Genomic DNA, 12945 nt, shown 5'->3' with positions numbered 1-12945 from the left:
CACTGGGTCCTCGTCGTTCAGTAACATCAGTAAATGTTTTTTCTTAACAGAATGTTTTCTGACGTAGCTCTTGGTAAATGGCCCGGTCGAGATCTTTCAGTTTATATACATGTATATGCAGATCTTTGATACTGTTGTCAGACAACATGTGTTTTTTTGTGTGTCCCGTTTGGATCTTTAGCCATAAGAATTGTTGTCTTAAGGCCAAGAAAGATGCCAAGCGGATTTATTTTACCAAGTGGATCATCATGGCCTTGCCATATTGGTCCATTTGATTGACCTTTATTATAATTACAACACGTGTTTTAACAGGTACCTGTGGAGTTTTTTAGAAGGTCTGTAGTGCGAATTATTTTCAACACGTGTGAGCACAGCATCAATGAGTGCGCTCACATGTTCCTCTTCATCATCATCATAATCGCTGACACTAATGCCAGATGATGATTTTTTCCTCCACTATTGGAAATATATTACTTTTAAATTCTTCTAAACGTGTTTCAGACATGGCTTTAGTTTCTTTGTCCTCGTCATCCTCGGCTCTAACGCACCACGAGAAGAACCTTGCCAGCAGGTTTTTACCGAAGTGGTGATCTTCAAATATGGAAATGATCACCTCTAGGTACGGCTGACCTACGGCTAGCGCAATGATCACGAGATCAGGGCTAATGTCCAGCCGCTTTGATGTCTTTAAAAATCACCTTTTCAAGTTTTTTAATCCCCCTGTGTGTGATTTTGAGAGGCTTTTGCTCAACTTGTGACCACAGAGCTGTGAAGAGGCGCTGCTGAATCATGTCAGACGGCGACACCTTTGCGTCTTTGGAGGCACGTGAAAAATCTTAATTGCCCATTGTTTTTGGAAAAATCTAAATTGCCCATAGGTATGAGTGAATGTGAGTACGAATGTTTAGCCCTGTGACAGACTAGCGACCTGTCCAGGGCGTACCCTGCCTCTCGCCCTGAGATAGCTGCCATAGGCTCCAGCACCCCCTGCGACCCTGAAAAGGAAAAGCGGAAGTTAGGGGTGGGCAACTCCAGGCCTCGAGGGCCGGTGTCCCTGCAGGTTTTAGATGTGTCCTTGAACCAACACAGCTGATATAAATGGCTAAATTAGCTCCTGAAAATGTCCTGAAGTTCTCCAGAGGCCTGGTAACGAACTAATCATGCAATTCAGGTGTGTTGACCCAAGGCGAGATCTAAAACCTGCAGGACACCGGCCCTCGGGGCCTGGATTTGCCCACCCCTGGCGTAAGTGAATCGATGGATAGATACATACACATATACACTGTGCTAACAATTCAAGAAACATTTGGAATATTTTATATCCCTCCCCTCTTTGTCCCTTTTCCCTATGTCCTTGTAGTACTTCTATTTTGTGCCCACAGAGCTGTGAAGAGGCGCTGTTTAATCTGCAACAGCATCCTGCCATGCGATTGAATTCGTCCCTAACCTTTGGGAACCCTCACATAAATTTTATCGAATGGAAAAAGGTTAGCTTTCATCCTCCAGCTTCACTGTGTTTATGTTATGCTAACATAGCTGTATCGCTAGTGATCTCGTAGTACATCATTATGTACCAGCTAGTCCAACCTCAGTAACCCTAAAAATAAAAAAATAAAAAAAAAAGGAAAAAAAAGTTTGTGTTCAGTATAAGACAGAAGAGAACAGCACAGGCCTAAACCCTGCAAGTCTGACAACAGGAGGTGTATCAGTCCTGTTTTCCCTGTGGGAACAGCATTTACACTAGAATCTGCTTTTGATGGCTTTTTTGGAGCAAATGTGACATTCAGCAGTATAACTGACACAATACAAAACAATAACTACACTACACACCAACTCTAGCCTCCAAAAACGCTAAACATCACTAATGTCTCACATATGAAAACTTGCGCTCTTTCTTTTGCTCGCCGCTTTCCGTCGCGGGTGTCACTCCTAAAACTGCACCTTCTCCCTAAACAACCAAGTGCCGCATGTTGCCATATCATTTTTTTGATTGGCTGACATGGTAAATTCTAACACCAATCCGGTTGTTCAGTCTGACGTCACTAGCCGTGTCTGGACCTAAACTCCGCTGCAGGTTCACATATCAAACGATCACTATGGCATTATTGAGAGTTGAAAAACTGTCTAAAGTCTTTCATCTTTAATAAAATGATCAGCGTTCTGTTCTACCAGGTGTAACAATTGAGTTTAACATCCAGGCACCCATGAAAACGGAATTTATGACATTTAACGGGGTTAGAAGCTAGCAAGCTAACTCCCTGCTAACTTCTATCTAAATACAATATAGCATGTCCTGACTGCGGGGTTTTGGAAACAAATTAAACCCTACAGCTGTTATCACTTCCAGCATAAATGAAGACAGGAAACTAAACAGCAGTGACGTTTGTAGGGTTACTGAAGTTGGGCTAGCTGGTATATAATGATGTGCTACGTGACCGCTAGCGACACAGCTATGTTAGCATAATATAAACAAGCTAACTTTTTTTTCCCCACTCGATAAAGTTAACGTGAGTGTTCTCGGTGGAGGACTCCACCACCCCGTTCACACAGAAACTAAACCACATTTTTTTGGCTAAATATGATTTGAACAAATTAAACAACATGGCAGCGGGGGCCCCCGAAATTATTTATTTATTTAAGAATAAAAAATAAAAGGGGGGGGGGGGGGGGGGGTTGCCGCTGTTGGTCGTCAGCCATGAGCGAGCTAGCTTATTTTGTCGGGTTTCTTTCGTTCGGTGGTATGGCGAACACCCCCTACATGAAATACACGTAGGGGGTGTCGCGGAGGCTTGTCAGACATGAGCGCGCCTGTTTGGAAGGGATGCTTGTCGGATTTACATTATTTTGTGACATGGCGATTTTTATACGAAAACTTTAAAGCACTATTTCATGATGGAAAACATTAAAGTTGCTCACGAGGGCATTCAAGCAGCACGATTGAGTAAAACAGTCTAGGGGGGATCTTAAATGAGGTAGTAAACACATATAAATACACATTAAAAGAAACAGTACTTGCCTTCAGAAAGTTGAGATGAACACCTTAGCTGGATCCAGCTCCTGGCGTAAAAAGCCTCGTGTTCGCATTAAGGCAGACGGCCAGGTGGCTTTCAGTCCTTGCAAAAGTGCATTGTAGACCCCGTAGTATCCAAAAATATGACATGCGCATGCGTGCTCAGGCACAGAAAGGCGCCAACAGCTTCAACTCATGTAAAACTTGAATTCATTCATTTTGCCAGCAATAAAGTTAATCTGAGACCAACCTTTGCTCCAAAACGTTAAAGGATTAGTTGAAACCCTTAATGTATTTGAGTTTATGGGGCAACTCAGCTTTTATTGTTGAATTGTGAAAGAAATGACTGTAAGCAAGTTTGATTTTTCACACTGAATGAGTGTGCTGACACTAATGCCAGATGATGATTTTTTCTCCAGTATTGGAAATATATTACTTTTAAATTCTTCTAAACGTGTTTCAGAAATTGCTTTAGCTTCTGCGTCTTCATCATCCTCGGCTCTAACGCACCATGAAAAGAACCTTGCCAGTAGGCTTTTTTTACGGAAGAGGTGATCTTCAAATATGGAAATGATCACCTCTAGGTACGGCTGACCTACGGCTAGCGCAATGATCACGAGATCAGGGCTAATGTCCAGCCGCTTTGTGATGTCTTTAAAAATCACCTTTTCAAGTTTTATTAACCCTGTTTGTGTAACTTTTAGAATTTTCTGTTCAACCTGTGCCCACAGAGCTGTGAAGAGGCGCTGCTGAATCATGTCAGATGGCAACACCTTTGCCTCTTTTGAGGCACGTGCAATAACAGCATTTATTAGCTCTTTAAACAAGCAGAAATTATATGTGTGTGTATATATATATATATATATACATATATATATATATATATATATATATATACTCTTGGCATTCTTAAAGTTTGGTTGAAGAAAGTAACGTATATAGTATTGTTAGCAAAATGCATTGTACTCCTAGAGTAATGTGATGACTGGTTATTTTGAAAGCAGGATTTTTAAAATGAAGTTGTTAATCCAGCTGCTAATCCAAATGGCAATCCTTGAGCTAATAATTTTTAAAAAGCATTTTGAAAATCAGTTTAATAATCCTCTACGAAATAGCATGTCCCTGAGGCAACAAACCACATTTTCATGCCTCACACTGACCCTTCAAAAAAAAAAAAACAACTGTTTTTCAAATAATGAAGTTTTTTAAAAGACATTTTGAAAATCTATAAAAATCATGGCATCAACTTTTTCAAAACAGGAAAGTGAACTGGCATTTTCGGTCACCACCTTCTTGATACAGGCTTCCACAGATAACCTGTAATTTTCAGCCTCTTCAGCATCACACAGGGCTGGATTCTGCATAGTGTCGATCAGGTGATTTTTAATGATATCGACCGTCAGTTTTCTCAACACTGGGTCCTCGTCGTTCAGTAACATCAGTAAATGTTTTTTCTTAACAGAATGTTTTCTGACGTAGCTCTTGGTAAATGGCCCTGTCGAGATCTTTCAGTTTTTTTCATGTATATGCAGATCTTTGATCCTGTTGTCAGACAACACGTGTTTTAACAGGTACCTGTGGAGTTTTTTTAGGTGGTTTGTAGTGCGAATTCTTCGCAGCCGTGTGAGCACAGCATCAATGAGTGCGCTCACACATTCTTCTTCATCATCATCATAATCGCTGACAGTAATACCAGATGATGATTTTTTCTCCACTATTGGAAATATATTACTTTTAAATTCTTCTAAACGTGTTTGAGAAATGGCTTTAGTTTGTTCGTCCTCGTCATCCTCGGCTCTAACGCACCACGAGAAGAACCTTGCCAGTAGGTTTTTACGGAAGAGGTGATCTTCAAATATGGAAATGATCACTTCTAGGTATGGCTGACCTACGGCTAGCGCAATGATCACGAGATCAGAGTTAATGTCCAGCCGCTTTGTGATGTCTTTAAAAATCATCTTTTCAAGTTTTACTAACCCTGTTTGTGTAACTTTTGGAATTTTCTGTTCAACCTGTGCCCACAGAGCTGTGAAGAGGCGCTGCTGAATCATGTCAGATGGCGACACCTTTGCCTCTTTTGAGGCACGTGCAATAACAGCATTTATTAGCTCTTTAAACAAGCAGAAATTATATGTGTGTGTGTATATATATGTGTGTATATATATATATATATACACACATACATACACGTACACGTACACGTGTGTGTATTTAAACTCTTGGCATTAAAGTTTGGTTGAAGAAAGTAACGTATATAGTATTGTTAGCAAAATGAATTGTACTGCTAGAGTAATGTGATGACTGGTTATTTTGAAAACAGGATTTTTAAAATGAAGTTGTTAATCCAGCTGCTAATCCAAATGTTAATCCTTGAACTAATAATTTTTAAAAAGCATTTTGAAAATTAGTTTAATAATCCTCTACGGAATAGCGTGTCCCTGAGGCAACAAACCACATTTTCATGCCTCACACTGACCCTTCAAAAAAAACAAACAACTGTTTTTCAAATAATGAAGTTTTTTAAAAAACATTTTGAAAATCTATAAAAATCATGGCATCAACTTTTTCAAAACAGGAAAGTGAACTGGCATTTTCGGTCACCACCTTCTTGATACAGGCTTCCACAGATAACCTGTAATTTTCAGCCTCTTCAGCATCACACAGGGCTGGATTCTGCATAGTGTCGATCAGGTGATTTTTAATGATATCGACCGTCAGTTTTCTCAACACTGGGTCCTCGTCGTTCAGTAACATCAGTAAATGTTTTTCTTTACAGAATGTTTTCTGACGTAGCTCTTGGTAAATGGCCCTTTCGAGATCTTTCAGGGTTTTTTTCATGGATGTACAGATCTTTGATTGTGTCGTCAGACAACACGTGTTTTAAAAGATACCTGTGGAGTTTTTTTAGAAGGTTTGTAGTGCGATTTCTTTGCAGCCCGTGTGAGCACAGCATCAATGAGTGTGCTGACACTAATGCCAGATGATGATTTTTTTCTCCAGTATTGGAAATATATTACTTTTAAATTCGTCTAAACGTGTTTCAGAAACCGCTTTAGCCTCTGCGTCTTCATCATCCTCGGCTCTAACGCACCACGAGAAGAACCTTGGCAGTAGATTTCTTTTTTTTAGGGAAGAGGTGATCTTCAAATATGGAAATGATCATCTCTAGGTACGGCTGACCTACGGCTAGCGCAATGATCACGAGATCCAAAGTCGTATTAAAACAATTTTTGACAGATTTTTGAGCACCGTGTAGCACATAAAATCGGTTCCAGGTCAATAAGCACAACCAGAATTCATACATAAGGCGCACCGGATTATAAGGCGCACTGTCAGTTTTTGAGAAAATTAAAGGATTTTGAGTGCGCCTTATGGTCTGAAAATTAGAGTACAAATAGAGGTCAGAGGTCAAATTTACAAATTAATACCTCTTATCTGTGACCTACTCCTACATAAGGTTTGTGTAATCAGAGTAAAACGCCTGTGCAATGTTTTAATACAATAGTTGCTACTAAAATCTTTGATTTGAAAGGAATGACAAACAAACACGTTCAGTCTAAGCTGAAAATGTATACATTTGTGTGACAATGAAAACACGCAGAATTCACAATATAATCTTTTTTGGATCTTTTTATTGATGAAAAATACATTTAGAGTGCCCAATACGATAAGTTGTGTATTAGATGGCACAAAACAAAACCCCAATAATTTGACAATTGCCTCTGAGCAAGCACTAGGCGACGGTGGGGAGTAAAAACTTCCTTTTAACAGGGAGAAAACTCCGGCAGAACCAGGCTCAGTGAGGAACGGCCATCTGCCTCGACCGGTCAAGGGTTTTTAAAATGACTCGATTAGATGTTAAATAAATTGAAACTGAAAATGCTACGTCCAGATGAACAGAATCTACTTTTAGGGTCTTACATAACAGTAACCAAGTATTTTCTGCCTGCGATCCATACAGCATGACCCGCACAGAGAAAGAAGCTTGTGATGAAATGTTCACTTTCCAATACAGTGATGGCATGCTCCTTGAAAACCTTTACAATTACATCATCTGTATGTTTGTGGCCTAATTCCATGAATGTCAGTATGACATCTGGCTCTTTCCATTTCTTTATTAAAGAGCTGTAAACCATATCACTGATGAACATCACATTATCAACTTTGATCTTTTTAAGTCTAGGCCAGAGTTTTATGAACAGCCGTTGGGTGATGGCATCAACTTTTTCAGTAGAGGAAGGTGAACTGGCATTTTTATTGACACGTGTCACCACCTTCTTGATAGAGGTTTCCACAGATAACCTGTAATTTTCAGCCTCTTCAGCATCACACAGGGCTGGATTCTGCATAGTGTCGATCAGGTGATTTTTAATGATATCGACCGTCAGTTTTCTCAACACTGGGTCCTCGTCGTTCAGTAACATCAGTAAATGTTTTTCTTTACAGAATGTTTTCTGACGTAGCTCTTGGTAAATGGCCCTGTCGAGATCTTTCAGTTTTTTTTTCATGTATATGCAGATCTTTGATCCTGTTGTCAGACAACACGTGTTTTAACAGGTACCTGTGGAGTTTTTTAGAAGGTTTGTAGTGCGAATTCTTCGCAGCCCGTGTGAGCACAGCATCAATGAGTGCGCTCACACATTCTTCTTCATCATCATCATAATCGCTGACAGTAATGCCAGATGATGATTTTTTCTCCACTATTGGAAATATATTACTTTTAAATTCTTCTAAAAGTGTTTGAGAAATGGCTTTAGTTTGTTCGTCCTCGTCATCCTCGGCTCTAACGCACCACGAGAAGAACCTTGCCAGTAGGTTTTTACGGAAGAGGTGATCTTCAAATATGGAAATGATCACCTCTAGGTACGGCTGACCTACGGCTAGCGCAATGATCACGAGATCAGGGCTAATGTCCAGCCGCTTGGTGATGTCTTTAAAAATCCCCTTTTCAAGTTTTTTAATCCCCCTTTGTGTGATTTTGAGAGGCTTTTGCTCAACTTGTGCCCACAGAGCTGTGAAGAGGCGCTGCTGAATCATGTCAGACGGCGACACCTTTGCCTCTTTGGAGGCACGTGTAATAACAGCATTTATTAGCTCTTTAAAATCCTTCCTTTAAAGTTAGAATGCCAAGCGACCCCCCCCTCCGACCCTCACCCACTGTGTTGTTGTCGGGTTTACGGCTGGTAAGCTATGCTAATTTAACTGTTTATGTAGCTTCACTCATTCACCTGCAGACACAGACGGCTATCAGAATGGTCACACGTCTTCTTAGAGGACGTTCCAGGTGAACACGCGCGGTGAGTTACAGCCAGCGAGGAGTCACGCAGTTTTTGCGTGCATGTCTGTGCTCGTGGACATTTGTGAGCAGAAACACTTATTATTAAATTATGCACTTACACTCAGAGTTAGAAATGAAATATTTGTATTAGAGGGAAGGAGTATAACAAACTATAAATGAAGCTAATTTGCACGTTTTTATTCTGCTTTTCTAATCAAAAAATTGTTAATGCAAGAAAAATATCCAAATATTAACAGGAAAATCTCAAACCAAACTCTTACCACCCCTCTGTAAAGTCAATATTTAATATCAATGACTTACATGAAATACAGTTAAGTAATAAAATGAAAGAAAACAAGTGAGCACTACTGCATAGAAACCCGACTAGATACATACACATATACACTTGTGCTAACAATTCAAGAAACATTTGGTATATTTTATATCCCCCCTCTGTCCTTTTCTCCGGATCCTTGTAGTACTTTGGTAGTAGTATTGTGGTCTTAGGAGCTGATGTGTCAGTGGAAATGAAAACAGCTAAACTGTGACAGCAAAATGTTAAGAATACATATTCTTACCCAAGGTGGCATGCTGTGGCTTTTACAGAAATGCAAGCGGAGATGACCACCTCAATTTTTAGAAGCACTCCTTTAATAAAAGTAGCAATGAAACCACCTTACTACACATGAATCTGTATTATTGGCAAATTGCTCTTAAAGTATCAAGAGTATTCTGCAGAACACATTGTTCCCCATCGGTGTTATACGGTTATAAGGTTGGTCTGAATTTAAATGCTTCATATGCTGTTTGAGCTACAGCAGGGGTCCCCAATCCCAGTCCAAGAGGGCTGGTTTCCTGCAGGTTTTAGATGTGTCCTTGATGCACCACAGCTGATTTAAATGGATAAATTACCTTCTCAACACGTCTTGAAGTTCTCCAGAGGCCTGGTAACGAACTAATCATGTGATTCAGGTGTGTTGACCCAGGGTGAGATCTAGAGCGATACGCGTTTTCACGTCAAAAAGTCGTCATAAACAAGTCTCCAATAATACCAGAAAAAGTCGCCAGATTTGTCGCTAGGGAGTCTGAAAACTCGCTAAATATAGCGACAAAGTCGCTACGTTGGCAACACTGCTACCGAGGAGCCTCGCGGAGTGATACGTACTGTGCTTCAACGTAATATTACCGTATTGTGTGTGTATAAGGACCATAAATGGCACCTGTTAAGAGACACGGTTATGAAGCGGATTTCAAACTCCAGGCTGTCAGTCACGAACTTGGAAAGAGAGCAGCTGTGAAATCTGTCTTTGTTATTATGCTCAGCGTCTTTTAGTTTACATTTTGACTGCACAATTGTGAGCTCTTTGTTATGCACAAAAACAACATCGTTTTCTTTTATTTATGGAGCATTATTATTTAATGAATGCTCATATCTGGTCTGGAGTGTGGGGCCTTCCTGCTGCTGCGGAGTCGGGGCGGTCTGCCTCCTCCCACCGCAGGGAAAAGGGTAACACCACCTGGGTCTGGGTGCAGTTCCCCCCTCCAGGGGCAAGGGTACCTAGACCCGGTTTGTAGAGTACGATTGGGGAGTGTGATCGTGTGTACAGCGTCTCTTTATGTCTGTCTCCACGTTGGTTGAGTGTGGAGTAAGTGCATATGAGAGCATGAGGGTGGGAATGGATGTTTGTAACTGTGTGTGCCTGTATGTCTGTGTCTATATGTCAGGTTGGGTGTCAGGCGCCACCTCTCTGGGGACATCTCAGGCCCTCCAAGGTTTGGAGGCCTATCTCCCCCTACCACCACTTCCCCTGCCAGTGGTGGACTCCCTCAGACATCGGTGCGTTGGTGGTTCTTTGTGTCCGGGGATGGGCGTCCAGGTACACACCGGCTCACTCCTTGGCGGCCGCTTATCGGGGCCTGGAGCCTGGGGCTCGCTCGGGCCACTTCGGAGGTGGGGTGCCCCCGGCCTCTCGGCCTGGGGCTCGGTCACTCAGCCACGGCTGGCTGCCGGCGGAGCTCACGAGTGCGTCACTGCAACTCCCCCTGGCTTCTGCTCCGCGGCTGCTGAGTGAGCCCTCATCTGGGACTCTCCTCAGCTCTTTCTGGGACAGTGGCGCGGCTGCCCCTCTGTTGGTCTTCCTTGGTCTCTTGTGTTCTGGGGGCCTCTGGATGTCTGGAGTTTTGATCTCCTCCATACCTGCTTCATGCCCTGGAGGACGGGGCTGTGGCCCCCCCACACCCTCTAGCAGATTATTACATGAAGGAACCTTTTAAAAAACAAAAAACAAGCATGTCCATGCTCACAGGTGTACACACGGGTGATCACACCCACAAACTACACCCTTTTTGGCTCCTACCTCAAAGCATACTGTGTTCTGTTGATCTTATGTGCTGCACAATAATGTTTAACATTTAGTATTTACTGTCATATTCCCATATATCATTGTGATGCTGTTTATTCTATTACTCTTGTTCTCTTCTGCTTGTTTTCTTTTTTCTTTCTCAGCAGGTGATCCAGGTGATTGATATATGCTTTTTTTTTTTCTCTGCCCATTCTGTTGGTTTTTGTCTTTTGCCCTTCTCCCCTGTCCCTCTTCTCAGCTGTTTCTCTTTCCCTCTTTCTTTCTCCCCTTCTTTCCCCCAGTCAAGTCTGTCCCGTATTCAGCAAGTGAAAATAAAATAAACAATAAAAGGTGAATCAAATGGACCATTACGGCAAGGCTGGGATGGTCAATTTGGTAAAGTAAATCCGTTGGGCATCTTTCTTTGCCTTTAGACAACAATTCTGATGCAAAAGAGCCAAACGGGACAGGAAAAAATAAATAAATAAATAAATAAATAAATAAATAAATAAATAAATGCTCATAATTTATTTTTGAGTAGTTTTTTTCATGTACATCTATGCTGTATGTTAATACAAGTGCACATGTGACATCTGGGACACAGCTTTGACTAAGAACTCTCTTTTTGTTCTTACCTTATGGCTTTAAAAAAATATCGAGATATACATCTTATATCGCCATCCAGCTAAAAAATATCGAGATATGAATTTTGGGTCATATCGCCCAGCCCTAGTACTAGCACCTCAAATAGTACCATATAGTACTGCTCCTATTCGTTGTTTTGGCTATAACTGATAATATTAAAAGGAGCGGGGGGCCACACTGACATCATAAACCGCACAGCTTTTGACTTTAGTTTACACATTTATCATTTTAAATTTTTTACATTGATGTACTTTTTTAACAATATAAAAATATTTTATATACCCACACATAAACTGACACCACTGATGGGCTATGCTATAGGCATGCTTCAAAGCGACTAAATATTGTCACGTCACAGGACGCACATCATTACAAAGCACTCTAAAACCCTGAATCGATTAGATGTTAAATAAATTGAAACTGAAAATGCTACGTCCAGATGAACAGAATCTACTTTTAGGGACTTACAAAACACTAACCAAGTATTTTCTGCCTGCGATCCATACAGCATGACCCGCAGAGAGAAAGAAGCTTGTGATGAAATGTTCTCTTTCCAATACAGTGATGGCATCCTCCTTGAAAACCTTTACAATTACATCATCTGTATGTTTGTGGCCTAATTCCATGAATGTCAGTATGACATCTGGCTCTTTCCATTTCTCTATTAAAGAGCTGTAAACCATATCACTGAGGAATATCACATTGTCGATTTTGATTTTTTTAAGTCTAGGCCAGAGTTTTATGAACAGCCGTTGGGTGATGGCATCAACTTTTTCAGTACAGCAAGGTGAACTGGCATTTTTAATGACACGCGTCACCACCTTCTTGATAGAGGTTTCCACAGATAACCTGTAATTTTCAGCCTCTTCAGCTACACACGGCTGGATTCTGCATAGTGTCGATCAGGTGATTTTTAATGATATCGACCGTCAGTTTTCTCAACACTGGGTCCTCGTCGTTCAGTAACATCAGTAAATGTTTTTCTTTACAGAATGTTTTCTGACGTAGCTCTTGGTAAATGGCCCTGTCGAGAAGCAGTGGGAATGAGAATCAGCAACCTTACACTGGATGGGGCTCTGATAAATTTGTTAAGCTGTAAGTGGCAGTAAAGTTGGTTTTAAATTTCACAGCTCAGTTTTCTTCTTTTCTTCCTTCTTAGTATTTTTCTCCTCTTTATGGAAGACTGCTCCATCAGGCAGCTTTCTCCACTTCAGATTGACTCCATTCACTCCTTTTTCCTCCAGTTTGTCCTGCAGCTGAAACACAAACAGTAAACAATTTAAAGCCTCCAGGTGACTAAAAACACACAAAAAAGGCTTTTACCTCACACAAAGGCTGCTTCTGACAGCAAAGGTCCTAAAGACTGAAGGATTTATCAAAATTATCAGCTCTCAGCATTTAGATAAGGCACAAAATCATATTGCATTATTACAGCGAAGTCCTAACAATATTTTTGTCACTTATAGAACTTGCAGAGACTTGCCTTTGTTAGGAGGTTTGCTTTGACAGCTCTGTCATTCAGATCCACAGACAAGTCCTCCAGATTCAAGCTCATTTTTATTACTGAGAAAGAGAAGACAAAAGAAATCATGACGAGTTTTCAGTTTTATTTTTGGGTCTCAAAATGTTTGTTGACCAATAATTTTCAAAATAGTTTTTAATCAATAACA

The sequence above is a fragment of the Aulonocara stuartgranti genome (genome assembly GCF_965226115.1).
Source record: "Aulonocara stuartgranti genome assembly, chromosome: 5".
Classification (NCBI taxonomy): Eukaryota; Metazoa; Chordata; class Actinopteri; order Cichliformes; family Cichlidae; genus Aulonocara; species Aulonocara stuartgranti.
This window is presented reverse-complemented; position numbering follows the sequence as displayed.